General features: G+C 45.5%; 1 protein-coding gene across 1 annotated transcript in view; it reads left to right on the forward strand.

Moving 5' to 3' along the window:
* The first annotated feature begins 650 nt into the window (after nucleotides 1-650).
* Nucleotides 651-26,508, forward strand: part of LOC124721684 (zinc finger protein castor homolog 1-like) — a 110,397-nt gene continuing 84,539 nt past the window's right edge. The window contains exon 1 of the mRNA XM_047246760.1: nucleotides 651-740. The gene's annotated coding sequence lies outside the window, so the exon portion shown is untranslated. The remainder of the gene's footprint in view (nucleotides 741-26,508) is intronic.

A 26,508-nucleotide genomic window follows, 5' to 3' on the forward strand; every position in this document is an offset into this window, starting at 1 on the left:
CGCCTCAAAGCGTATTGCTGTGAGGATTTATCCTTTAAGTTGTCGCATAATGGTGTGGAATAATGACGAAGATAGCAAGAAAGGAATTTCCACGAGTGGGGAGAGCTTATTAACTTATAGAATTGCTCATAAAACTGTAAATCCTATCTCAACTAGGAATAATCGGTAGTAAGAGACGTGGCAGCTCAAAACATTTCATTCGCAGCCGTAAAAAACAAGGAAAGTAAAATTCGCTCTCAGATACAGCAGAAATTGTTTCAGGGAGATTTGGAGTCTCAGGGAAGTGTTTTGACGACGCCTTGATATCAGCGCCGTGTGGTGTTTCAGGCAAGATCCTGGAGACACTGTCGCTGAAACAGCCCGCGCCGCAGCAGGCGAGCCCGCCGACGCCGCCGCGCACGCCCTTCTCGCCGCCGCCGGCCGCCTCCGCCTCCACCTCCGCGTCGTCTGCGTCCTCGTCGTCGGCGTCCAGCTGCGGGCAGCGCAAAGTGGAGCCGGCGGCCGAGGCGGCGGCGGCGGCAGCGGCGACGGCGGCAGCGACGGCAGCGCCGGCGGCGGCGCACCTCCCGCAGGCGGCGGGCCAGCCGCAGGGCCAGCAGCCGCAGGCGCCGCCTCCGCAGCAGCAGCCGCCGCAGCAGCAGCCCGGCGCCGGCTCGCACCCGCTGCTCGACACGCTGCGCCACAAGGCGGCGCTGCTGCAGCAGCCGCGCCTCTCCAACAACGCCCACCACGTGCCCCAGGTCAGTATAGCCGAGCGTTCAAAATAACTAAGGTAACACTTTTTTCCCTAAAAGCAGGTTGGTTTTATTCACGATTCCAGTACACCAATTATTCCCTACTCTTTTGGCTACAAACCCCTATTTTTGATCGTCGGTTAGGCGGCGAGGAGTCCAGCGGCCTTTGAGTATCCTTTACTGGTGGACGAGTGTGTCAGCACTACCAGCACAGATGTCCAGTAGTACAGCGAGGTATTTGTGATCCGTCGACCACCTCGAACGAGAGGATACGCACGTTCCAACACTGCAGGGGCCACAGCTGTGTGCGGCCAGCGGGCACGCGGCAGATCGGACAGGTTCGCGCGACCTTATTGCGATGATGCCAGACGCCTCGCCCTACAGCTCACCGTGCTTTTGTTCACTGCTATTCAGTGCCAGGTCTCCGTAGACGTTCTGCAAGCGTTTATGAATATCTACGAAAAGAAACTCTGCTTGGAACGCACCTCCGTTACAGATGCCATTTGAAGCCTACGTATAGCCCCGCTACCTATCGCAACTTCATGAAACTATTGGGCCTGAAGCAGGAATATTGGTTGATGTCCCACAATAGATTCCGCACTTTATTTAACCGGAATTTGACGAGAAAAAAATGTGTACCATTAACTATTCAACACCGCTCGTATGGTTCAAATGGCTCTAAGCACTATGGTACTTAACATCTGAGGTCATCAGTCCCCTAGAACTTAGAACTACTTAAACCTAACTAACCTAAGGACATCACCCACATCCATGCCCGAGGCAGGATTCGAACCTGCGACCGTAGCGGTCGCGCAGTTCCAGACTGAAGCGCCTAGAACCACTCGACCACAGCGGCCGGCCCGCTCGTATGTTTCTTTTTTAATGAAAAATCGAGAGACTGCCCAAACGAAGTGCTTCATCTTTGTCTTAAAATGCTACAGTCGACCGCCAGCAATGAATAAAGAGTTTCTAAATGTTTTAGTTGTATTGATGGCCACAGCTAGGATACTAGATAAGTGGGAGCTAGTGTTGCAGGTTCGAATCCTGCCTCGGGCATGGATGTGTATGACGTCCTTAGCTTCGTTAGGTTTAAGTAGTTCTAAGTCCTAGGGGACTGATGACCTCAAATGTTAAGTCCCATAGTGCTCAGAGCCATTTGAACCCATTCTTGAAGCTAGTGTTGCAATTGTAATGAGATGATTGGTACTTGATCTATGATGCGAGACATTGGGGTGCTTGAACACCGAAGTGTCGATAAACCAGTCACAGCTTATGGTGATCGTGTACGAAGGGTGGTCATCAAGTTTCAATTATCAAATGCACCAGTGCTGCAGACATTTACCTCCACAAAGAACAGTAATTTTGTTTTTTCTTGGTGACAATTAAAAAATCATGGTTACCGCCAGTAAGCGGACCACAAGAGATATTACCCACGTCTTTAAAAGAGCATACTGGCCAATTTGGAGCGTTGTGGGTGGTGTGGAACTGGTACTAGGAGGTCGTCTGAGCCTCCACCACCGACGTCAGTCAAGGCAGTGAAGTGATGTGTATGTGCTAGTCGGTTGTGTGGAATCAACTCAGTAAGCTGGGTCAAAGTAGAGTATTGGCAGAATGCCAGAAACAAACTGTCGTGTTTTGATGTAACCATGACCACACCGTGAATGAAGTTGCCTGATTTCTTTATGCACTATCCAACGTGTCTACAAGGAATGGTGTAGCACTCGCAGCTATATAATTGACAGGGACCTGAGACGAGTGTCACGCCTTGTCAACGATTATCAGCTTCAGACACTACAGGAATTATTGTTGCTGTTGCTGCACACAGGCCCTTCTCCTCAAACAGTTTCCGAACGAACATTGCGGAGGGAACTGCATGCAATGGACATTTTGAGTCCAATACCTCGCAAAAGGCCTTTGCTATATATCCGTTACCAGCCATTACTTTCTTATCTCAAAGTTTTCTGTTCAGGATTTCCTACCAGCTATATAATTTTGGCCGTAAAGGTGTAGGATACCATGTATACGATGCGCAACGACGACACACAACCTATCAAAAGTGTCTTCAGATTGGAAGACTTCGTGAGCCACACGACACTTCAATGGTGTATGCTCTCAGCACTTCTATTTCTTTCTCACAGTCCCCAAACAGACTGAGGCTACGAAATCCTTCTAGCTACTTCTTTGTATTGTCTTTGAAGCTCCATTTACCGTTGGAATAACAGGAAAATGAAACATAAAGACAACAATGACAACAAATCAGATTGAGAAATCTTTCTTTTAAGCACCCAAGACTCAAGTGAGTATGATAATTGTGGATAGCCTCAAAACACTGCCTTTTACCTATTTTTAACGAGAATATTTGCCACCTATAACGATTATCAAAGTAGAAACTATAACCCTCAAGAAAAAAATGAGTATCATTCCCAGTACCTTTTATTGCATACCACAGTGTCGTCAGTATTTCGAATTTACCTTGTTTCAAACTCGTTTGTGTGAAACACTAGAAGCATTGGCACTGTTGCAAAATTGTTGGTATAGTTGTGATGGCAATAGGTCACCTACCGTTACTATTCACATACTGACAACTGTCATTTAGAAAGACACGCCCAGTCTTGCAGCTACATTTGTCTTAGTTACAGACTTTCGTGATCCTGACGATCCAATCCTGAAGTGTGCTATTCCGAGAAAAGTAGGCGCGTTGCTGCATTGTTACCTAGACTGCCGATACGAGCCCGTTCCATTGGAATGTTGTTTCTCCACGACAACGCCTTACAGGCATTGTTTTGAAGAACTGCACACACAAGAAAACAGTGCCAAGACCGGTTTCCGGGCGGTTTTAGTGTGTATCGCTCGTCTGAGGGAGAGATGGAGAAGGTCAGAATGAGGTTTGAATTCCTTTGGTGTCATAGTGACGATGTTTTAGGATTCCTCAGCAAGAAACCGAGGATAATAGCGTAGCATCGACTCTTACACGAGAGCAGTCGGTTACATGATCCACTCGGCCTGTTCCGAATTAGATTTATCACGTTTCCCAAGAATTTGAGAAACAGTGTTAATTGGTCCTTAAACAGGACTTCTCTCGAGTCTTTACTTGGTACTTGACAGCCTGAGTTGTCAAGTTTATCGTAAGTGAAAGCTCAAAAATGGCTGATTGTATTGAGAAAGTAAGTTATTTGAAATTTCAATCGTCGCGTCTCTCGTCTATATCGAGAGTTACGTGCTGTAATTGGGTTTTATCGTGTGTTGACGGCTACAATGTACTATTCTTCTATCTTACTGTCGAGCAGGGAAACTGAACTTCGCAGCAATCACTACGGTTCAGGCAGTGACTCGTATACGAGAGAGGTGCTGAAGTGGACTCATAAGGCCGTGCGGTTAAAGGCGCTGCAGTTTGGAACCGCAAGACCGCTACGGTCGCAGGTTCGAATCCTGCCTCGGGCATGGATGTTTGTGATGTCCTTAGGTTAGTTAGGTTTAACTAGTTCTAAGTTCTAGGGGACTAATGACCTCAGCAGTTGAGTCCCATAGTGCTCAGAGCCATTTTTTGGACTCATAAATACGAAAACTCTGTTATCAAGACTTTTTCCTAAAATTTCTCGAAGTTCGTACGTGATCACTGACTTTCAAAATATTAATACGTAAGCCGAGAGAGACTGTTCACGTAGGCCTCAACAACGCACGACTTCTGTAGTTCAGTTTCAACTATACAGCGCCAACTGCAGCTCAGGTTCGGCATTCGCGGGTATTGTGGGAGAGGTGCGATAAAAAAGAGCCCGCAGGAGCTAGCGGTCTGCGGAAGGCGCTTTTCGCGACGGCCCAGTTGTACGTGGATGCGAGCGCCGCTGCCTAACGGTATATCTTATTGACCTTGTTTGCCCTCATTAGCATCTGCGCCGTGTGAAGATAAAGATCGTTTGCTCAGCCTGGCAATTCCTGAGGTGCGTTCGCGATCTCGCCTAATCAATTTGTCTTCATTTTTCTTCACACTCGGATGGAAATGTGTTCTTCGTCTGGCGGTGAGGCTCTCTTCTCTTTTTCTGGCGAGAAAATGCAAATGGGCGACGTCGTCGCCGCCGGCTGTTCTGGCACACTCGTTTGGGGAAGTCCCCGCTCGTTTTTCGAGGAATGTGCGCACGATCCAGTGATGTAAATCTGAATTCGCCTTACTGCCTCTTTTCTGCGCTGGACGAGCGTTATTAAGTATTGCGAAAGCTTTCGGCAGAGCGCGCCTACACCCGAGCACGGTTCTCGTATTTCTCCGCAAACGTGTTCGCTCGTTTTCAACGCTGGCCTTGGTAGACATATAAGGACAGCGGGTAGTCGTCGTGTTTCCTAAATATCAACTGTGAAGTACATGTTTTATTAACCGAGTCTATCTTAAGTTCCTCTGTGCACGAGTTGGACTGTTCGCTTTCAGTTTCTTGCCAAAGGAAATCAACGCTGGCTAATGTAATCGTAATTTATTAGCTCAAAGTTTTCTTAGGACGTTAGGAGCAACAACCATATTAATGAAACTATGAAAGCGGATGTCTGCACTTCGCAGATCTCTGCCTCAAGAAGACTTATGTGTGAATTGAAGAAACAATTGCTGTTTGTAATCTGTTCCAGAATACCTTTTCAACACCTTTACCAGTTCCTCATCGATGTCCCCATCCGTTTCACTCTGTTATCTCACTGGTCCTACTGTTTCCTTTATATTTTCTGTTGGTCGTTTTAAGTAGCGGTCTCTTCTTCCTCGCCTCCATTTCAAGTTGCTCTACACCATTCCATTACATTCAAACTCTTCCAGATTCTTATCATCGTTTCTACAACAATTACGTTTATCCTTTGGCGTCTTTCTATCACATCTGTCGATCGTAAATCGGGTGAGGTTTGACGATATAGTCTTGCCACTCTCAGACATGAAATGCGATTTTCACAGATTCTCAGATATTGATGTGAATGATGTATCCTTACATTTAACTTTTGTACGTTCTACATTATTGCGCAAATGTTACTAAAAGTCTAAAAGAGAGTTACTGTAGCATTCACCCAAGTGGAACAAAGATTACTTGTGGAAAATAGCCTTATTGCTGAAGGAATTAGCTGTAGCGTTGTTGAAGGAACCATCCCGGTATTCACCTACAATTATTTATTAAAAACAACATAAAATCTAAGTCGAGAAGCTTGGGTCCACCCCACTAACAACGAGTCCGTTGCCTTAAAATCTGGCCCACGCACCTAAATACGAAGAACCTTGCCATGGGTCCGTCAGTTACCCGATGTTTGTTCCGAAGTGGGTTAAGTTTCCGATTGTATTTTTATGGCATTCAGCAAATCTTCCACATAGCTTTATAGCTGCGTGACAATTTCAATCATTTTTGAAAAGTCCACAATACACATTTTCCTTGATCGCTGCAACTTTTTGCTCTGTTATTAAGTTTCCAGTCATTATACATGCTTCTGCAACTTGCAAGAATAGAGCACACACATAGTACCTACACCTTAAAATTTGTGCTCATGCCTGGGGCTGGACTCGAACCCGCGATCCTGTTTGCATTTACAAAAGCACATTTGAATTTGAAGCAGTAGTAGAGTGCGAAATATAAGAGATTTGACACAAGATATAATACATACTAGGCGACCAGGAAATTTGGGAAGTCCAAGATTTGTTTTATATACGCCGATTGCATTGACTGGTAAATGTGAGGCTGAAGTGAGTTTATAAATAGTGAAGAGAAGGGACTGTAGACTAGTGTGCGATAAGACTGTATTGTACAAAGTTTGCATGCGAAGGAAGCCGCTCTAGAATGCAGGGTAAATAAAATAAAGCCCGAGTGAAATAGAAAGAATTGATCATAAGGTATCCTATTCTTGATTACTCCTTCTCTGTATTGTATAGCGTCAGTCGCGCTTCATTCTGGTTATTAAAAAGTTATGACGTATTGCGTACTCGGCATAATATTAATAGCCCAGTTCTCGAGTCGGTCATTAAGACGAAACCGCCTAACAGCAGGGTATCCTCGTGGTTGACACACCAGGTTCAGGTGGTCGGACACTGGTTCTCTATATCGGCAAGAATAATGAAAGTCGGACCTGCCACCTTAAGAGAATGCGGCTCGTACTGTGAGGTGCAAGTCAGCACCAACCCGGTCACTCGGCAAGTTTTTCGGGCTCTGCCTTATGTAAATGGCGTCCTCTGTGAGGGCCCTCAATGCGTTCGTGTGCGCGTGTTTGCGCCGCGGGACAAAATACGGAATAATTTATGGGCGTGTGTGAAAATGCTGCGCATATCGGATTCAAGGAAACGAACTAGCGCCCAAGTTAATGTTTTGTGTGCAAATGGCGGCACACGGAGTCGTATGGGCAGACGTCAGCGCTGCGGCGTTGCAATCATCGCTGACTCGGGAACGCGCGCTCCGCCCTTGTGGGTCCGCGGCCAACGCGTGGGTCATTCGTAACAACGCTGCGCAGCTTACACAGGAAGCACATTACCTGCTGGGGACTCAAACAAAAAACAGCAATTCGGGCATGCGAATATTTAAATACACCAAATTTTGAATGCCGATGCAGGTGCTAATTTACCACGGTAACGCTGCTGTGTCTGCAGATCTGCGGGTCGCATTCTGTTTATTGCTCCAGTTTCGTGGGATATAGCCACTCCTGAAGTGTTGCGAAACTATTTTGCGGATAAAAAAAAGTTTAACATGTCGCCGCCTCAATTCGAAAGCCGCAATTAAACTGAAGGTCTCCGTGGCATTGGGACGTCGCTCGTATATCAAATTGTAATAACGATGGTAATAACCAGGAGTATGTATGTCAGTGGCAAGATACTAAAATCGGCGAATCTTTGTTGAGTAATAGTGCCGAAATGTAACGTGAGTCCTCGGACGCGAAAACAACGTTCGATACAGTGGCAGATTTGTTGATAATATCAAGGAATGTACGGTAACAATCGGCTGACAGCAGTTCAGTGGCACAGAAATAACCGTAAACAGAAAAGTTGTTTCAGCGTAAATTGCAAATAAAAATACACAAAAACATGAATGAAAAATGTCATAAAATAATTGGATGTAAAACAAAAACAACCTTTGCGAACAAAATTTAATTTGCTAGGAAGAATACAGGTCAACCCAAAAAAAAACTGGGAAGTCTTCGTTAGTGTCTATGTACTCGAAAAAGACAAGTGCGAATGGCCCAAAGCTGTCACTATAGAAGGAGTGCTAAAAAACGGAAAAACGTTATTGGATCCTGTTAAGGAAAGTTTTTCAAAAAAAGTGGTTCGGTGAACCGTCTGCCAGGCACTGAAGCGTGAATTGCAGAGAAATCATGTAGATGTACAAAATGCATGTTGGTGAAGCATAATTTTATCGACACTTCACAAAATAAAAACGTAAAAAAAAGAAATAAACATAACAATACCCCGTCCAGATAAATGTGTTGTGCAGTAAGGAGACATAGTAAGCAAACTTACCGCACTGTGGCAAACTGCCTGTTGGCTTCTATCTCGGATTCTTCGGCCGATGTTCGCCTGATGATTCTTCTGACGTTTCGCCGGCACCAGTGGATGGCATTGTCAAAGTTTCACGCTCCGTTGCTGGAGACGAAGCCAACAGGCAGTTTGTCAACAAGTGGTCACGAAAGCTTTAACACTCTTGCATTACCGCACGGCAACACCGTGTACGATGTATATGGACAGTTCTATCATTGCGGTTGTCACCAGTATTAGCGACCTTATTTCGGCAGTGTTGATTGTTTGCTCATCCTGCGTAGTCACACTACTCACGGTAACTAGCAACAGTAGCTAAGATACGAATATCATGCAAAGGACGACGCATGATACTTATCATCTAGGCTCTTTTTGAGTCTGGTTCGTTCCTCGCATGTTCGTTACCACATAGATTCCAGTCCCGGTCCCATCTTTCAAGTTTATACTTGTCTTGATGTTTCTAAATCGGATGTGGTGGTCACTGAAGTTCAAAAATGGCTTTGAGTACTATGGGACTTAAAATCTGTGGTCATCAGTCCCCTAGAACTTAGAACTACTTAAACCTAACTAACCTAAGGACATCACACACATCCATGCCCGAGGCAGGATTCGAACCTGCGACCGTAGCGGTCACGCGGTTTCAAACAGAAGCGCTTAGAACCGCACGGCCAAACCGGCCGGCACACTGAAGTAAGTCCAAACGGTCAGTTTAGAGTTTGTCATTGCGGAACCCTCCCGTAGCTCTTAAACGGGTTAACAGTTACACGATGCAGTCGTGTTAGGGACGCGTGGCGTTCAAATCCCTAGTCGGACTTCCTGATTTAGGTTTTAATAATCTGGATCGGATGACGCTATGGCTCTTTAAACCAGACCTTGATGCTTCCTTCTCGTAACTGGGTTTATGTTCCGTCTCTTGATGCCGTCGACCACAACGTGACGTTAATTTCAACGTATCTTCCTTCTCTCATTTAACTCCACGTGGCAGTGAAGCAAAGATGTCTTCAGCCCGAAGATGGATTGTACCCGACGCCACTTTACTAGGTATGGATGTATTAGAAGTGGTATGCCCCTGCCTTCTTCCGGCCTTCGAACTGATTTTCGTAGCTAGTTATAGGAGGACTTACAGTTTCACAGGCGTACCGAAGCACGGCACAGCTTAACATTATTCATAATATTAACCAATAACTTCCAGTGGGTGAGAGAAGTGACAATCGAGAGAAAAACTCATAGAATGGACTGGGTATTGAGCGCAGGACCTTTGGATTTGTTGTCTGATACCTAGTTAGCTAAGGAGCCACGCGAACCCATTTGTATGTTATCTCACTTCATTTCATTCCTGGTTCATCGTCAATCATTCCTTCGTGACAGACGTCAGTAACTACAGTGTCCCTGTTCTGTCTGTGTTGATGGGTGAACGATGGACGTTATTCTTTTTGCCATCGTCGAATGAACTGGCAGGTGCCTGGAATGACTAGCTGCAGCAGAAAGAACAGAAAGACCGTAATCGAAACGGGTGAATGAACGTTCAGTATATCATTTACCTGAATACGTTGCAAGTACCAAACCACCTAACTAGACTCTGTGCCAACATATTTGTTGACTTCACCAGACAAACTCGTCCAAATTATTGGCATGAAGCACAATTGAAGACATGCGCGGAAAAACGAGCTAACCCTCAAATGTAAAAACTTACAGATAAGTGTTGCCATCTGTTGTTTGGTACGGGAACTATCAAAATTGACATTGGTCCCACCCCTAAATATCCTAATGTGATATTTAGGTGTGAGACCAACCTCAATTTTGATAGTTCCCCGTACCCAGCAACAGATGGCAGCACTTATATTTAAGCTTTTACATTTTAGGGTTTGCCCGTTTTTCCGCGCATGTCTTCAATTTCACTTCATCATTATCATACTTTTCTATCGACTTCTGTGCCTGTAGTGACACTCTGTATCTCTCGCGAGCGCTTGTCCTTTCAGAATGAAGGCGCGTCCCCATGTTTTGATGTCCACAGTCCCACAATCCACGACGTCGATCACTCGCTGGGACAGCCGGCCGACGTATTTGCAATGCTGAATACACGAATTTCACTGATAAATATCTCGACGAGCTCTTGTCGTATTATACGCGAATTTTGGATCCAAATACATTTATAAGCGCAAAATTTTCAGAGGCGATTTACATGATATTTGAATGCTAGAATTTCAATTTTAGATTTCGCGTGTTTGTAAGGGAAATAATTTTGTGGGTGATGGCAGCGACCAGATACAGGGGAATCCTTGCTTTTATTGCCTTTAATACGGACTGTGATTAATGCGGCCGCTGCAGCGCCACCGACGCTGTATTCGTGCATATTATTCACCGCTGCTAAGATTTTCTCGAAAGCTTCGTACCGGTGTGCCGTGCTGGCACTGGTAGCTGCGTTATTATTCATTCCCGTGGGAATAAGTCTAAAAGGACAAGCTAACGGAATGTATAATTTAAATATTTTTTACACATTGTATGCAGATGAGGAGGTCTCTCTCTCTCTCTCTCTCTCTGTCTCTCTCTCTCTCTCTCTCTCTCTCTCTCTCTCTCTCATTCTCTTCAGTTCAACTGAAGGTGGCCGGGTTATTTGGCAGGCACTTGCAGAAGGCGTCCACTGAAGGATTTTACGTCGCAGCGCTTATGGCATCCCATACCTGTTCGATAACATTGTCGTCTTATATTGTTTGTACCTCGACACGAACCAAACTGGAACAGTTTGTTAGACTTTCTACTGAACTTTCGTCTAGTACCGGTTTCGATTCCAGAGCACGTAATTTCAATCGCTCCTTCTGAGGTTCTCCACCGTAGCTTTGCTAAAGGTGTAACTGTAAACGCAAAGTCTTCGGCGACAAGGGTATTGACTAAACATAAAACCGAGCGAGTTGTACCACAGTGGTTAAGACACTGGACTGTTGCTCGGAGGAGTAATGCATTAGCCATGCTTGGCTCGAGTTTCCTTGTATTTCCGTGCAATTTATTTCTGTTTCTCTAAAATTGCTCACGATCAGTAGAATTACTCTCCTGTGAAAAACGTTTGTGACTTCTTGCTCTAAACTGCCCCTCGACGTAGATATATTCCCCCCGTAACGATTTGATTCCACCGTATTCTGAACTATTCAGAGATCAACGACTGATAATGGAATTCTGTGCTTTATAGATTGTGATTTGCGAGTAGAACAAGTGTAAATGTAACTTAGTGTAAATGTAACTTTCCTTCAGTGGGATTATTGTGAAAAATTATTTTTTTCATATTAGCTACAAATTAACGACATTCTCTGTACAGTAATTAACACAGATTTCTGTCTTGTTCCCCGTGACATATGCAGCAATCATTATCACTAATTCATTGATTAATCACGTGATGTGTGTCATGTTAGAGGGTGGCTACGGTACTGGAAAGAACAGCCGTCGAGGCTGTATACTCTTCTTTGTTAACGAAACCGGAGAGCCAGGTGAATGAAGACCTGCTCCATGGACTATTCTTTCAGAGAGCGTACCAATTCTGTGTGTTTGGAAGAGTGTTTACTCTCGTTCTTACGCGCGGCGTGTGCCACGTTCCCGTTTACCTAAGTGTCGATTTTTCTTTTTTATCGAGTTCAGCTAGAGATCGAAATTGACGAAGTATCGTAATCACGGTGGTTATCTGGGCACTGCGCCCAGCCGGACGCTGTCATTATAATATGTGGAAAGTATTTTGTCTTCTTCTTGGGCCTAGTGGAGCCGTGCCGTAAAAAAGACTCGCGGTGATGTCCGTTCCTATACCTGCTTAAAAATTACTCTTCCGTCACGTATGCTCAAGAATGTATGTACTTAGGATTTCTACTTTGGAAGCAGTCATTCTTTGCCATGTAACATAAAAAGTGGGTGTGTAATTTCTGCTGGCTGAGAACCTGTAGCACACGCATGCAACCCGGTCATTAGGGAGACTTTCCAAGTTTTTATTCGGAACTTGGGCTTAATTTTCATTTTAAAACTGCCATCGGGCTTTAGTATAAGCGGTTAAAATGCTTATAGTCCTTGATAGGCGGGCGCGTGCTTAACCACAGGTCGGCCGCCGGCGGCAAACGCCACGCATTAGAATCGAACCGAGAACCTGGCCGCCCATTACGCGCCAAGGACTTTAGGAAGACGGGCGCGGCTGCAGGCCTGACACCTCGGGCTTCTCACCGACTTGCATTACGTTTGGCGTGTTTCTTCGTCTGCTGCGGTCACTGAGTTGGAATTAATCCGTCATAGGATGCCGCGTTACAGGTTATTCAGTATCTCTAAACAGATCAGGAAAGGAACGCTGGCTATAAAATAACGTATGAGAATATTCCTGTCACACCATGCATGGTTTAAAAAAAAATATAAGAAAGTTTCGCGTGTAATGATTCCTACGTGATCGCGGCATTACAAATGAAAACACAGGGCAAAATATGTTCTCTCAAGGTGATACAATCGTTAATGCATGCAAGGGACTAAAATTCTAGAGCAGTAGCGCCCAACCCTTTAGCTTGCCAGGGCTACACTGCAAGAGGACGAGTATTTTACCGGTCGTGCGATAGATGCACATATCTCGGGGCGCTGGATACTTGCTTTGTACCGGCTGCATGCGACCCGTGGGTCGCGTGTTGGACACATCTCCTCTAGAGGAAGGGAGTTAGTAAAGTGGATCTACATAGACAAAGAATTCGACCTACTTGGGAAATCGCCTAGAAAGTACCCAGAGTATCCAGATTCAGGTGTGGTTTACCTCCCTGTCTCATAAACGCTATTCGAATAGGTCATACTGGCTCTGAGCACTATGGGACTCAACTGCTGAGGTCATTAGTCCCCTAGAACTTAGAACTAGTTAAACCTAACTAACCTAAGGACATCACAAACATCCATGCCCGAGGCAGGATTCGAACCTGCGACCGTAGCGGTCTTGCGGTTCCAGACTGCAGCGCCTTTAACCGCACGGCCACTTCGGCCGGCTGAATAGGTCATACTTGTATACGTAATAAACGGTTTAGAATATTAAGTGATTCCTCACAGAGAGAAAAGGATTAGTTAGAGTGGACAGTCTGTCTATAAGATACCGTTTTTTTTCGCTAACAACATATGATTTGCTTGTTCAAATGGTTCAAATGGCTCTGAGCACTATGCGACTTAACTTCTGAGGTCATCAGTCGCCTAGAACTTAGAACTAATTAAACCTAACTAACCTAAGGACATCACATACATCCATGCCCGAGGCAGGATTCGAACCTGCGACCGTAACGGTCGCTCGGATCCAGACTGTAGCGCCTAGAACCGCACGGCCACTCCGGCCGGCGATTTGCTTGTTCTCTCAGTTTTAAACCGTTGTTCCGAGAGAAGCATGGGGATATTTAAAGTAGCAGTACAGAAGTTGTATCATGCAGCGGCAGCTCCGAATATTATGGCGGCGCCTGGGTGTGCCTTGGCCGCAGCTTCCGGAACTAATGGAAGCAATCAGGGAGACGCGACGTTTCCGCGGCCTGCTCGCATTGTCTCTCCTCTCGCGGCGAAATGAGTTTGGTGTCCCGGGAAGGCCACGTGCAGTGTAACGAGTGACCTTAGCTGGCAGCGTCAGCTGGCAACGAAGGCGGCCGGCTCCCCCGGGCATTGTGGTGGCTTCGCTGCCTATCCGAGTGCGTTCACACGGGCACGCGTGCACACTGTACGCGCTTTTCCCTGTCTCTTCTCGCCGAAATGCCGCTCTCAGTGTAACGTGGAGTTGCAGCGTGCCGAATGTGTCTCATCTCAGCGTAACGGACGTCATCTAGTTAGTCGAAGAAGAAGCATTTCGTACCAGTTGCCATAATTCCATCGTTCTGAAAGTCCTGTTCTCTTTTCTTTAGGACAGAAATTTCGTGGTTTCCTTAGGAGTGGTTACGTGCAGGAGTAGGGAAATGAGCGCAGAAGTCCCCTAGGGTTATGTCCTGCAACTCGAGTTCTGTCGTATTTGTATTAATGATGTAATCATAGAGAGCTGAAAATCGTCTGTCACTCATTACACATGTCCAGGAGAGTGCCCAATAAGCTCGACTTCACGGGAAGGATATCTGCTGCGAATCGCTAAAATACAGTATTTCAACCCCCAAATGATTCACAAACTCGCGTGTGGTTTACAAATTAATGAAGAAAGTAATCGAATTTTCACAAACTCTGCTTCTTTACGTCCCGAAGGAAAATTGCCCGAGGGACTGAGGAATATACGCCACACTCTTTATCTGGAGAGAGGTTCCACAAATCCACCTAGTGTTAATGTCGGCACTGTGTATACTTGTCACCGAGTAACGGGAAAAGGATCGTGGTGGGCACTTTGGTGTATTGGAGGGCAGGCGCAGAGCCACGTGTTGCGTGTCGGGTGTCGGCGGCGCCGGCGCCGGCCCGACGCATTCGCGCCGCGGAGCGCCACCGGAGCGACGAGGATAAAGCAAACAGGCGGGGGCCGACCTCCGCGTCGTGCATTGCAAAGCGGTTTCTTCCCCGTCATCTCGCATTCGCCACCGCCTCGTTCGAATCTGTCACTCTCCATTTCCAAAGACGTCTGCGCGCCGACCGGAAAAACATAGCGGAGAATGGCCTGCCATGTGGTTGGGTCAGCTCTCTTACTGCCTTCAGTACTCGTCTTAAAAAAATCTCTCTCCTGTTTTTCTTCTACTGACGTAGCAGTTCCGTACGTGGAAGGTCGTAATTACATTTCGTGTTTGTTTGTTGTACTTTCTCGCCCGGCGACTCGGAACGACGTATGTTGTAACGTTGTAGGTTTTGGAGAATGCGCTGCGAAAGTTATCCAAGGACGTATATCTGGTAAATATATTTATAAAACGTATATTTCACGAAGTTGGGTTATAAACGTGGAGCACGTTTGCAACTCACTTTTCGAGTTTGGGGAAGTGAACTGTGTTTAATTCGATTAAAAATTTGCCCCGATGAAACATAACTTGACAACTGGCCAGAAATTCTAGTCCCCTTGTGAGAGATATTTATTTAGATGGGTTTATTACGAAGTGAATACGTATCATACAGAATGGAAGCATGCGATCTAAAGGTTCACTCCTTTCGTCACTCATTCAGCATATTCCATAAAATAATAGTCAATGAAAAACCCATATTGCCCTGCAAAAAAATCGAAGTCCCGCCGACCCACAAATTTCAAATAATAGGGAGCTATGAATAGTCACTTTAGACAAAGTCATCTGTTAGAAAGTTAAAAGCTGAAAGAGGAATTAAGCGTCATGAGTATCCTCGTGCCGGAGGCGGAGGTATAGCTTCAGTATCCACAAGGGAGACAAGTCGTAAAACGTTCACTTAGTTGCGGTTTACTTACTCTGCCCAACAAACTCTAAGAGAAGTTAATAAAGACAGAATGGAAATCCAGCGTTTAAAGTTCCAACGACTTCGCTACATACTCGATCAGCGAACCACAAACAGTATTCCACAAGCTTGGAATACTACAAAAGCTCCATTGGGGTCCATTGAAAAAATTCGAGAGCAAATTTTGAAATTTTGTTTATCAAGAAAACAAACTAACGTAGTCGAAGTTGGCTGCAAGAGGAATGCTTGTCAACAAAATAGTGGCGCTGGGAATAAAGGTAACAGACATTACGAAAATCCCGGTCAGGATTGCCGGCAAAACCGAGCAACGGGGTGCAGTGACTAAAGCATTAGACTCGTTTCCAGCAGAATTGGCGTTTAAATCGCTGCCGAGCTTCCTAAGTTAGATTTTCTGTTATTTCACTAAACGACACGAGGCGGATTCTAAGATAGTTCGTCGAAAAAAGGCCACCATCATGCCGTTCAGTTATCTCTAATCTTCCTCCCTTCATACTACAGTCCACCCAAGATTTGTCACAGGTACTATGCCAGTTGACCTGCGGTTCCTAAAGTGCAATAATCACGACCATTTCAATTCCGGAAGGGACTCTACGAATTGTTTTCGCCCTCCTCTCTTATGACATTACGCCACCAATGTATCAACGAAAATCTTGTGGGTGATCTTGTGGTTGAATGTAGTCATTGTTTGCTTTTCTATTTTGAGAGTGACTTCTTATCAGACGTGAGAGGGGATAATCAAAAACGGGTTTAAGGTCCCAAGCGTCACAAGCCGCTGCTTGGGGCGCCGAACAGAGAGGGGCGTCAGAGCGCCACGACTGTAAGATTTCTCTACAAGGCATTTGACAATTGGTAGCGGCCGCCTGGGGTCGCCAAGCCTAATTGCAAGATTTTGTGCGTATCAGAATTAGTAGCGAAAACTGACACGGGTGAAAGTATACGAGTGAAAAGGAAGAAGACCGGGCTTGTGGGGTGGAGTGAGGAGAAAATGATAAGTTGCTTATGTAGAAAAATGTTATCGAATTGGCCCTGGTCGAACAGACCATCAGCCTACATGTTTGTAGGCCACAATGGTGGTGGTATAACTCTGCGCTTCCGCTTTGACGCTGTTCAGTGGCGTGGACAAATTGTTACTTCGTCACCAGTTCCTGTACATTGGGCGCAGATAGCTAAGTGCTGCGGAAATCGTCTTCAACGGCCGAGCGTTCCGAGACCGTTCACCCTTCCAAAAGAAGCTCGCATTAAGCGCGCCGGGCCACAAAAAATACGTTTGCTGGACATCATTAAAGCAGTGGCTCGCTGAGCGCGCAGGCTCACACTTTAATGCAGCCCGCGGGGCACGGCGGCGCTTCCTACCGACCGACGCCTTCCTCTCCGTAGGCAACGCGTGCGCTGATTGGCGTCGCTGCTCTACCGGATACCTGTTCCACCATTAGCTGGTTGATGCCGCTCTGTGACGTGGTGCATGCGGCAAATTTCTGCAAATGCGAAGGTTTAGTCAGCACGACACCCTTGAAGATGCCGAAAATTCTTAGATATGAAACCTCCGAACAAACTGTCGAAAGTGTACTGACAAGATATTCAGCCTCAGTGTTCGAAACAAGGTGGCGCAGTAGTTAGCACACTGGGCTCGCATTTGGGAGGACGACTGTTCAAACACCCTTCCGGCCACCGGCCATCCAATTAAGCTTTCCTTGATTTCACTAAATCGCTTCAGGCAAATGACGGGATGGTCCTTCGCAAAGGGTACGCTCGATTTCTCTCCCCGTCCTTTCTCAATCCGAGCTTGTGCTCCTGCTCTAATGATTTCGTTGTCGACGGCACATTAAACTCTAATTTTCCTTTCTTCGAGTGTTTTCTTTTTCCGTCTTCATCCAACTGAATTACTGCTCTGTCTGTAACAGTCTCCCTGTCAGCGAGACCCGAATTTACTGCCTTCATTTCTTCCTTCCTTCTCCGTCATAGTCTGCCGCCTTTCCATACGCCAGAGAAACTCACAAAAACTCTAGATCATGATAGCTTGACAAGTATTTGAATGGTAGTATTTCCAATTACGAATGCAGTGTTACATCATTTCGATCAGTGGCCTCTGCGTTGTTTCCCTTAGAACCACTGTAGATTACATTCATATTTACTAAACAAGACTTGCTACGTACTTAACGACACCAGGTCGAATTCGAAGCAGGGACTCTCCTATTATCTGTCGGCCATGTGTTCTTCAGAAGCTAACCGTCCATTAACGCTCGCTATTTGTAAGTAAGGGAAGTACCCAGCGGGACACTTCGCATCCTCAGAGCTATCAATTGTGTTCGCGGTGTTTCAGCTGGGCTGCCGGTAGTCCTGTCTTAGAGAACTACCAGCAGTGTGCCGGCGCTCGTGCCGGAAAATGCGTGAAGCGAGCCGAGTAACGGCGCGCGTCTTCGGCGGCTGCTCGCGTCACCCGGGCATTGTAGTCTCCCGCGGGACCAGGACCCAAACAATGCGCGACGCCGCGCCGACCGGAAAATTAGATCGGTCCACCCAGGCCGGCACGCAACACGTGGCCGGGCCTGCTGTTTGCCTCGCCGCACGAGGCCTCTTCCTCCTACGTCGTTACTCACCTCTCAGTGATTACACGCGCGGAGTTCAAACTCCCTCATAGAGATCACGGCATACTAAAAGTCGCCATCTCCAGATAGGACCGGCATCTCTCTGTGACCTTGACATGTTAGGAACGGCAGAAAACGCGAAGAATCACTTTCGAACTTGCTGGTCGTGATTTCCAAAAGAGGTGAGAACCTTTGCAGTAGTAGTGTCTGGGTTTCACATTAGGTAATCCGAGAGCAGAGAGATCAAAAAAATTACATACAGTTTTCCATTGCAATTATCCTAACAAGGAAACATCGCTAACCTTACCACAGATTTTAAGCAAGAAAAAAAAAAGCAGAATTGCATCATCTTATGTAAGTACAGCTTTTAAACTTCCGCGCGCACCAGTTGTTGCCACTCGATCCACCCCATTGCTATCGTCTAATGACCGAGCAACAAGTACTGTATAGCGGAGTGACAACCAGAGCTCTCCTATTCGAGGGATGTTGAAGGCGAGAGAATAAGAGGGGGGAGGGCAACGTCTGCCCAACGTGTTCTGAAATCTTGTTAGAGAACATGTTATTCCACGCGTAATGTTTCAACCTTACCCTCATATAGACCTATGTTCAGCATTATTTTAACTGTAGCCTCGTACTGATATTCTGAAATTATATACACGCTCCAAAATCAAAATGAATAAACCTAGGCCGGCCGCGGTGGTCTAGCGGCTCTAGGCGCGCAGTCCGGAACCGCGCGACTGCTACGGTCGCAGGTTCGAATCCTGCCTCGGGCATGGATGTGTGTGATGTCCTTAGGTTAGTTAGGTTTAAGTAGTTCTAAGTTCTAGGGGACTGATGACCACAGTAGTTAAGTCCCATAGTGCTCAGAGCCATTTTTTTGAATAAACCTAAGCGATTGCAGAATTATTTTGAAATGCAGTTAATAATTTATCTAAAATTTAACCATGTCTGTCACGTTTAAGAATAGCGCCTCTCTTGAAAATGTACGTCACTTTAACAGTGATAACTTTAAACTCTGAAGAAAATTACGCGCAACAGCGATGTTAATAATTAAACAGCGCTACGCTACTTCTTTAATGACAATAATTCGTTTTATTCGTTTACACTGCATTTGTGAATAGTAAAATAAAAATGTTCAAAGCAAGGAGATCTCTGGTACCGTCTACAGGTTAGAAACAGCACATAGTTTGACACAATGAACAAAAGATGTTAACAGTTTCAAAACAGTAATTCAGATACCTCTAACTCACTCCAGTGCACAATACTGTATTAGCGCTCAGGCATAAGGCAGCTGCAGTGGGGCGGAGCGAATGACAAACATGTGCTGCACGTGGAAATTTAGAAACTGTACTTTCAGAAGGTCAAAACTGCGTACTGTCGAAACTATGACCCAAACTTTCAAGCGGGATCGATTACTGCGGCTGAAAACTTGCAAGTGAGCTTTTTTCTTCTTAATACATTGAATCAGCTTGAAGTGCTGAGTAACGCAGTATCTCAGTCTACACTGAGGTGACAGGAGTCGTGTGATAGCGATTTGCTCATACGAAAATGGCGGTAGTATCGCGTACACGACGTGTAAAAGGGCAGTCCATTGGCGGAGCTGTCATTTGTGATCAGGGGATTCACGTGAAAAGGTTTCCGGTGTGATTATGGCCGCACGACAAGAATTAACAGACTCTGAACACAGAATGGTAGTTTGAGCTAGACGCATGGAACATTCCATTTCGGAAATCGTTAGGGTATTCATTATTCCGAGATCCACAGTGTCAAGTGTGTGCCGAGAGAACCAAATTCCGGGCATTAACTCGCACCGCGGACAACATAGTGGCCGACGGCCTTCACTTCAGTTAACGACCGACAGCAGTGGCGCTTGCGTACAGTTGTCAGTGCTAAAAGACGAGCGACACTGCGTGAAATAACAGCAGAAATCAATACTGGACGTGCGTCGAACATATCCGTTAGAACAGTGGTGCAAAATTTGGCGTTAATGTGCTATGACAGCAGACGACCGAAGCGAGTGCCTTTGCTAACAGCTCCTCTCCTGGGGTCGTGACCGTATCAGTTAGACCTCAGACGACTGAGCACCAGTGGCTTGGTCAGGTGAGTCCCGACTTCAGTTGGTAAGAGGTGATGGTAGGGTGCACACCCCACGAAGCCATGGACCCAAGTTATCTACAAGGCACTGTGCAAACTGGTGGTGGTTCCATAATGGTGTGCGCTGTGTTTACATGGAGTGTACTGGGTCCTCTGGTGCAACTAAACCGATCATTTCCTGGAAATGGTTGTGTTCGGCTATTTTGAGACCATTTGCAGCCATTCACGTTCCCAAACAACTATGCGCAATGTCACCGGGCCACAAGTGTTCGCGATTGGTTTGAAGAACATTCTGGACATTTCGAGCTAATAAATTGGTCACACAGGTCGCCCGACATGAATGTCATCGAACGTTTGTGGGACTTAATCGGGAAGTCAGTTCATCCACAAAATCTTGCACCGGCAGCACTTTCGTAACAGAGCCAGCATGGTTCAAATGGTTCAAATGGCTCTGAGCACTATGGGACTCAACATCTTAGGTCATAAGTCCCCTAGAACTTAGAACTACTTAAACCTAACTAACCTAAGGACATCACACACACCCATGCCCGAGGCAGGATTCGAACCTGCGACCGTAGCGGTCCCGCGGTTCCGGACTGCAGCGCCAGAACCGCACGGCCACCGCGGCCGGCAGCCAGCGTGACTCAGTATTTCTGCAGGAGACTTCCAACGTCTTGTTGAGTCGAGGAATCAGAAAAGCGTGCAAAAGTCCAGGTGGCTAGCGAATGCGAGAGGTACGTCAGTGTCGATAAGGAAACGACTAACGGCGAAAAACGATTACGTGGCAGGCCCATGGGCACACAGCGGCCAGCCACAGTCCAGACTTGTGTCTTATCTGTTGTAACCGTTTTTATTACTCTGTGTACCCATTGTATTAAAGAGATTGATAACTAACCTACATTTTAATACGAAACACTTGTTATTGTTTTATGCCCATATTTTCAAGAAAAATCTATGGTGTGGACTCGAACTGTGCACACACAATTTTTTTCTAAGTATCTGTTAGCGAAATTAACCGTAGTGGTTGCGGAAAATGATTCTCATGCGAAACATCGTTAAAAAATCTTTCTGTTTTAATCACCTTGAATCCACCGACTTCATTGTAGAAATATAACAAAGTCTTACCTTTTATACCTCATGTCGCTACTAGAAGCATGAGAGTTTTCTTCGTAACATTTCTTCACTGGTTACACCCTTGTCTTCTTTTCACATCCTACTTGCTTCACTAATCTTTCTTTCTCTTATTTGTTCTATGAACTGGTCTTTTAGAATGATAGTTCATTACTGTATTTGGTATCTCAGTCTTTGATTCTTGGAATATGGTTTATTAGTTGTTTTATATTTCGTAACCTACTACATGGCAGTTCCTTCTTTCAAAACTAGTCTTTCGGCAGTATCGCACACAAAGAAGTTTTAAATTAATGGACTGTTTCCTAAATGGTCATACACCTACGACAGCTGAAGCTGTTTCAGCTCGGCACCGTATTCTGCCCATCGTAACAGGAGGGTTCGCAGCAGAACTTTCAATTTGCATATTGAATAAAAGATGTTATGCGTGTTTTGTTCGATCTCAGTTTTTTCATCGTGTAGGAGACACTGCCCCATCTGTCTCGTGAAATCATCGTTGAAGTTAGTGTGTTGCACTGTTTCAGCAAGGTTGTTTCACAGGCGAAAACTACGTTACCATGATGATACATATGTCATGATGATACATGTCAGCTATACAGGCCATGTTTTGGTAGTTCCTTGGAATTTCTTTGTGTAGGAGGCACCATTAGATATGGTGCAAGAGTGTACGTTATTGAGAAATGGCAATCTTATGCGAGGACATCAAATGCCACTGCTAGCCGAGCGAATTTCGACTGACGGACCTTTTACGCGGCTACTTATAATTCGATCGAATGTATCGGAGCGTTGTACCATACCGTGTGCATATCGGTACTCTTTAACAGTACGCTGCAGTCCATAGTTCACTGTGATCACACCTTGCATGTACTCTGATATTCGTATTCCGTATTGCAGTGCGCAATTCATTGCGTTCTCAGCTGTCAAGAATCAATGAGACAATAGAGATTCATTGAATGTGGCCTTTTTCCTCCTGAGCATGATCACTGTTATTTTTACAACTGCAATTGTTGCTCTGTTCTGAGCAGGACTGGCTGTCTCTCCCATTCTACTGGAAGTTGTATCTGGCACATTTTCACCGAAACTGCAGTGACTGAGAAATTCATAAAGTCGCCAGGCATGTTTTTACGCAGTTACTCACAAAATCAGTCTTAGTAATTTTATTTCAGATAAGGGCAAATAACTGACCAGGCAGCTACACGATCACATTTGTACCGTAATTTGTTAGGAACAGGTAACGATGAACAGGAAGTATGGATGTTCTTCCTAGAATGAAAACATAACTACTTAGTGACCTATTCATGTTAAACTTGTTTTTGCACTCATGATATGAATTCCTGATTAGACTCAAAATATTTTGTTAAATAATCCCTATCTTTCCCTGTTGACTTAATAACTGACAGAAACGACAGTGCCTTCTGAGCTGAAGATGAAACCTGCGTCTTCATAGTTAAATGGCCATTACACAAATAGGTAATGTCGCCGTAAGGCACAATATCGGATTTCCTTCTGTCAGACTTCTTACATATTTGTGAAATATGTATTTGCGGCGGAAACGGAGAAGTATTCCGATATTTATGCAGACGAATATCGAGAACTATGTGAAATGTACAGGCAGGCTAGCGGACAAGATTGACTCCATCTGTTAATGCAGTTAGTCGATACGAACCTACCTTTCTCGGCTGCCTCTTGTTCTAGAATGATCGTACACGCCGAAGAAGCTGCAACGTGAGGTCGCAGAAAATACTTAACTCTTATTTGGCCGAATCGGTTTTCAAAGCCCACTCAGGTTTTCCCTGGTTTCCCTACATCGGGGCAACTCTTTCAAAAAGGCCATGGTCGATTTCCTTGTTCATCTATGTACAACTTCGTGCCTTATGGACATCAAAGCCCGCAGCAGGTTAACCCGAACTTTCCGACTTTCCTTGCAAGAACATGTGTAATGCAGAACCGCGACTAAAATCTGAATGAAGTACGCGAAATCAGCATGTTTCCGCCTTAGCGGTGACCACCAAATACGAGACATTTCTTAAGTCAATCTCCCTTACCTATAGAATTTATCCGGGATTTACTGTAAAAAAAGAGTTAAAGACACAGGGCATCATTAAAACGTGTGTGCGAAGATTTCATTACAGTGAAATGAGACGTTAAAGCCAGCGAGATTTGTTCGTTGACCTGTTGCGTGTAGCCGACAGGGTTATAAAGATCGGCGTGTTAGTGGCCAGTTTGGAGATTCGGCGACTACTGTTGGCGAGGCGGTGTGAGAGAAGAGAGCCCGAGGTACGTCTCTGTTACGCACAGAAAATGTTGTGCGGCAAGCTCGCGAGATTTAACGTGACTCGTTAAGTTAGAAACACGGGCGTCGCGCTCGCCGCACGCACTTCAGCCGGTTTACAAGTCCGCCACATCTCGTATTGTATGCATATTATTAACGGGTTAAATACAGGCAAATGTGTCGTTACGTCGACTTTCAATTTGTAGAAGTCGGTTATCAATTACACACGCGACCTGTATTCTGTCTGTACGTACGCAAATTGTCAATTAGCGTAGAGCAGGCAGCGGCCAGCAAATGAGGCAATGGGGACGGGTCGAAGAAATGCAGGAATGCAGGCGTCTCCGAGTGAGACGTGAGCGTCGGCAGCTGCATTTGTCTCTGATTGACAGCGAGGATCGCTTTATTCCGTGGAATTGGTAATGCGCGCGCCGCTTACCATAACGAGTAGTCGCCGGCACAGTGATGGATTTCGTGCGGCCGGGAACGTACGGAAATCTGTGGTCCCCGGCTTTTTCAATAGACATTCACCGGCCGCTAAATGATGATGTCTGGTCCCGAAGCGGCCTACCTTTCAGTACTCGGGAGGTCCCAGCAAGTCGGTGGAATAAAACAGCGAGCCAATTGATGGTTATCAGGCTACTCTGTTCCTCTTGACATATCCAGTTTACTCCCAACATGTCAACAGCCTTGTCGTTTGTGCCGCGCCAGGCGTCATTACTCAGGATAACAGCCACTAGGTTTGTTCACCACTCCAGTATCTAATCTACGTAATATAGCAGAGCTTTAGAACTGTTAGCGTCCACAGCACTACAAAATGTACATCCCGTACAGGACGAAAAAATCAGATACTATTCCATCGTTCGCTGTAAGATAACACGATAAAAAATAAAAACAGTGCGTCACAAGACTTGTCATCATGAACGGTACGATGGGATCACTGCTAGGGTGAAGGTGCCATCGATGTTAAGGACATCATAGATGGATGGAGGAAAAGAAAGCAGAAGCAAACCCACCCCGCGAGTAACGACAGGTTCTTTAAACGTTAGGTAAATCTGTCATGTGCGTCTGACGTGCTTTTGGCATCATGACGCTATAATAATAATGTAAACAAAGAATCTCCAAGCTAATCTTATTCTACCAAATCGGACTATCGTACTACTATTAGCTAACACGAATCTAGTGCCCACGATACAATGCAATTCTCTAATAGTAAATACAGGTTCAAAATGGCTCTGAGTACTATGGGACTCAACTTCTGAGGTCATCAGTTCCCTAGAACTTAGAACTATTTAAACCTAACTAACCCGGCTGGTCCCGGCGGATTCGAACCTGCGACCGTAGCGGTCTCGCGGTTACAGACTGTAGCGCCTTGAACCGCACGGCCACTCCGGCCGGCTAAATAAAGGTTCAAATTTCTCCAGAGTACGGCATAATGGACACGATTTAAAGTGAAAAAAATTAAAAAAGAATGTTCCTGCTCTCGTCTCAAAAATCTCAGGTCGCATTGTAAACATGGTAGGTATGCACGCATGAAGGGTAAACCCACAGAAATGGATTTTGTTGTCAATTTCTGTTCTTATAAAGCTTTTGTGGGGCTGGGTGTTTTGGAATGCCTCCATTCTATGACGCCAAGTAACGGTGGATTGGACGTCAGTTTAGAAAATCTGTGTGAATATGCGTTGTTTCGTATGTCGGAACAGTGTCATTACGCCCGTAACAGTGCAATTCACAGTCGTAATTACAAAAATTATAAGCACTACGCGCGTAGTATGAGAAAACGTTCGTACGTCTTCTCCTTCGCAGCAATACGGCGTGCTTTTTTCTTCGCAGAAATACGGCAAAAACTGAGAGTGAAATATGGCGAGAGGGGACGAGCGCAAGACCGTGCGTGTGCAGCAGGGGTTGAGTTTCCCCCTCATTCCGCGCAGGACCCCGGATCTCATTAAACGGGTTCTTCCCTTTTGTCGAGCAAGGATCCCGTCCTTCAACAACAGCTGTCCTCGGCCCTCGTGGGCCCAAGTGCGCAGCGCCGCCGCGCGTCCCGGCCCGGCCGGGGCCGCGTCTACAATTTTGTGCAACTTACACCCCGGGCCCTGTCACCTGCTTCCGTCTCTTTCCTTTACATTTCTGTTGCGAAAGTGCGACCGCCACCCTTCATTTGTTACTTTCCACACGAGGGAATCCCTCGACACCCACTTTGTTATCGGCCAGAAATCCTTTCTTCGCTAAGGCTACAAACCATTCTGTAATGATGAGTTTCTTGAATTTTTCGTACGCACAGCTGAGAAAGGTTAGAAAAGAATGCCGAATGCGTGTAGGAAACGAAACTAACCGTTTCTGAAAACGAGGACGAAGATGACGGCTGCTGACCTTCACACAACCTACGTGGAACACTGCTAAGGAAGAGATATTCGTTTTCTTATTGCTCAGTTGTAGCTTCTTATCTGCGCCTACATTAAAATTTACCGGTAAATCGTAGACAGGAAAGTTAAAGTATCGTGAGAAACTAGCAGCAAAACTTCCAAAGTTTCATTTGTAGAAGTACAAGAAGATATTCCCGCATTTTGGAGAGTCAGATTCTTGTTACGGGTAACGTGAGGGCTACAAAATCATTGTTTTAACTGAAGATTGCACTAAGCATGTAAATTAGATTGTGTTTTACGTAAGACTGGAAATTTGTCGAGAAGCTTCCTATTTTATAACAAGTCCTTTCGCTTGTAACATTCTACATAAATGTATTTTTTGCAAATGAATACATCATTTGCCGTTTTGCGAATAATTAAACAGAATGGCTTACAGGTTATTGAAAATGCGCGCTAATTGATATTCTCAAAGCAGGTTTTGTCTTCAGTACAAGGAGACATTTTAATC

The sequence above is a fragment of the Schistocerca piceifrons genome, chromosome X (assembly GCF_021461385.2).
Source record: "Schistocerca piceifrons isolate TAMUIC-IGC-003096 chromosome X, iqSchPice1.1, whole genome shotgun sequence".
NCBI lineage: Eukaryota > Metazoa > Arthropoda > Insecta > Orthoptera > Acrididae > Schistocerca > Schistocerca piceifrons.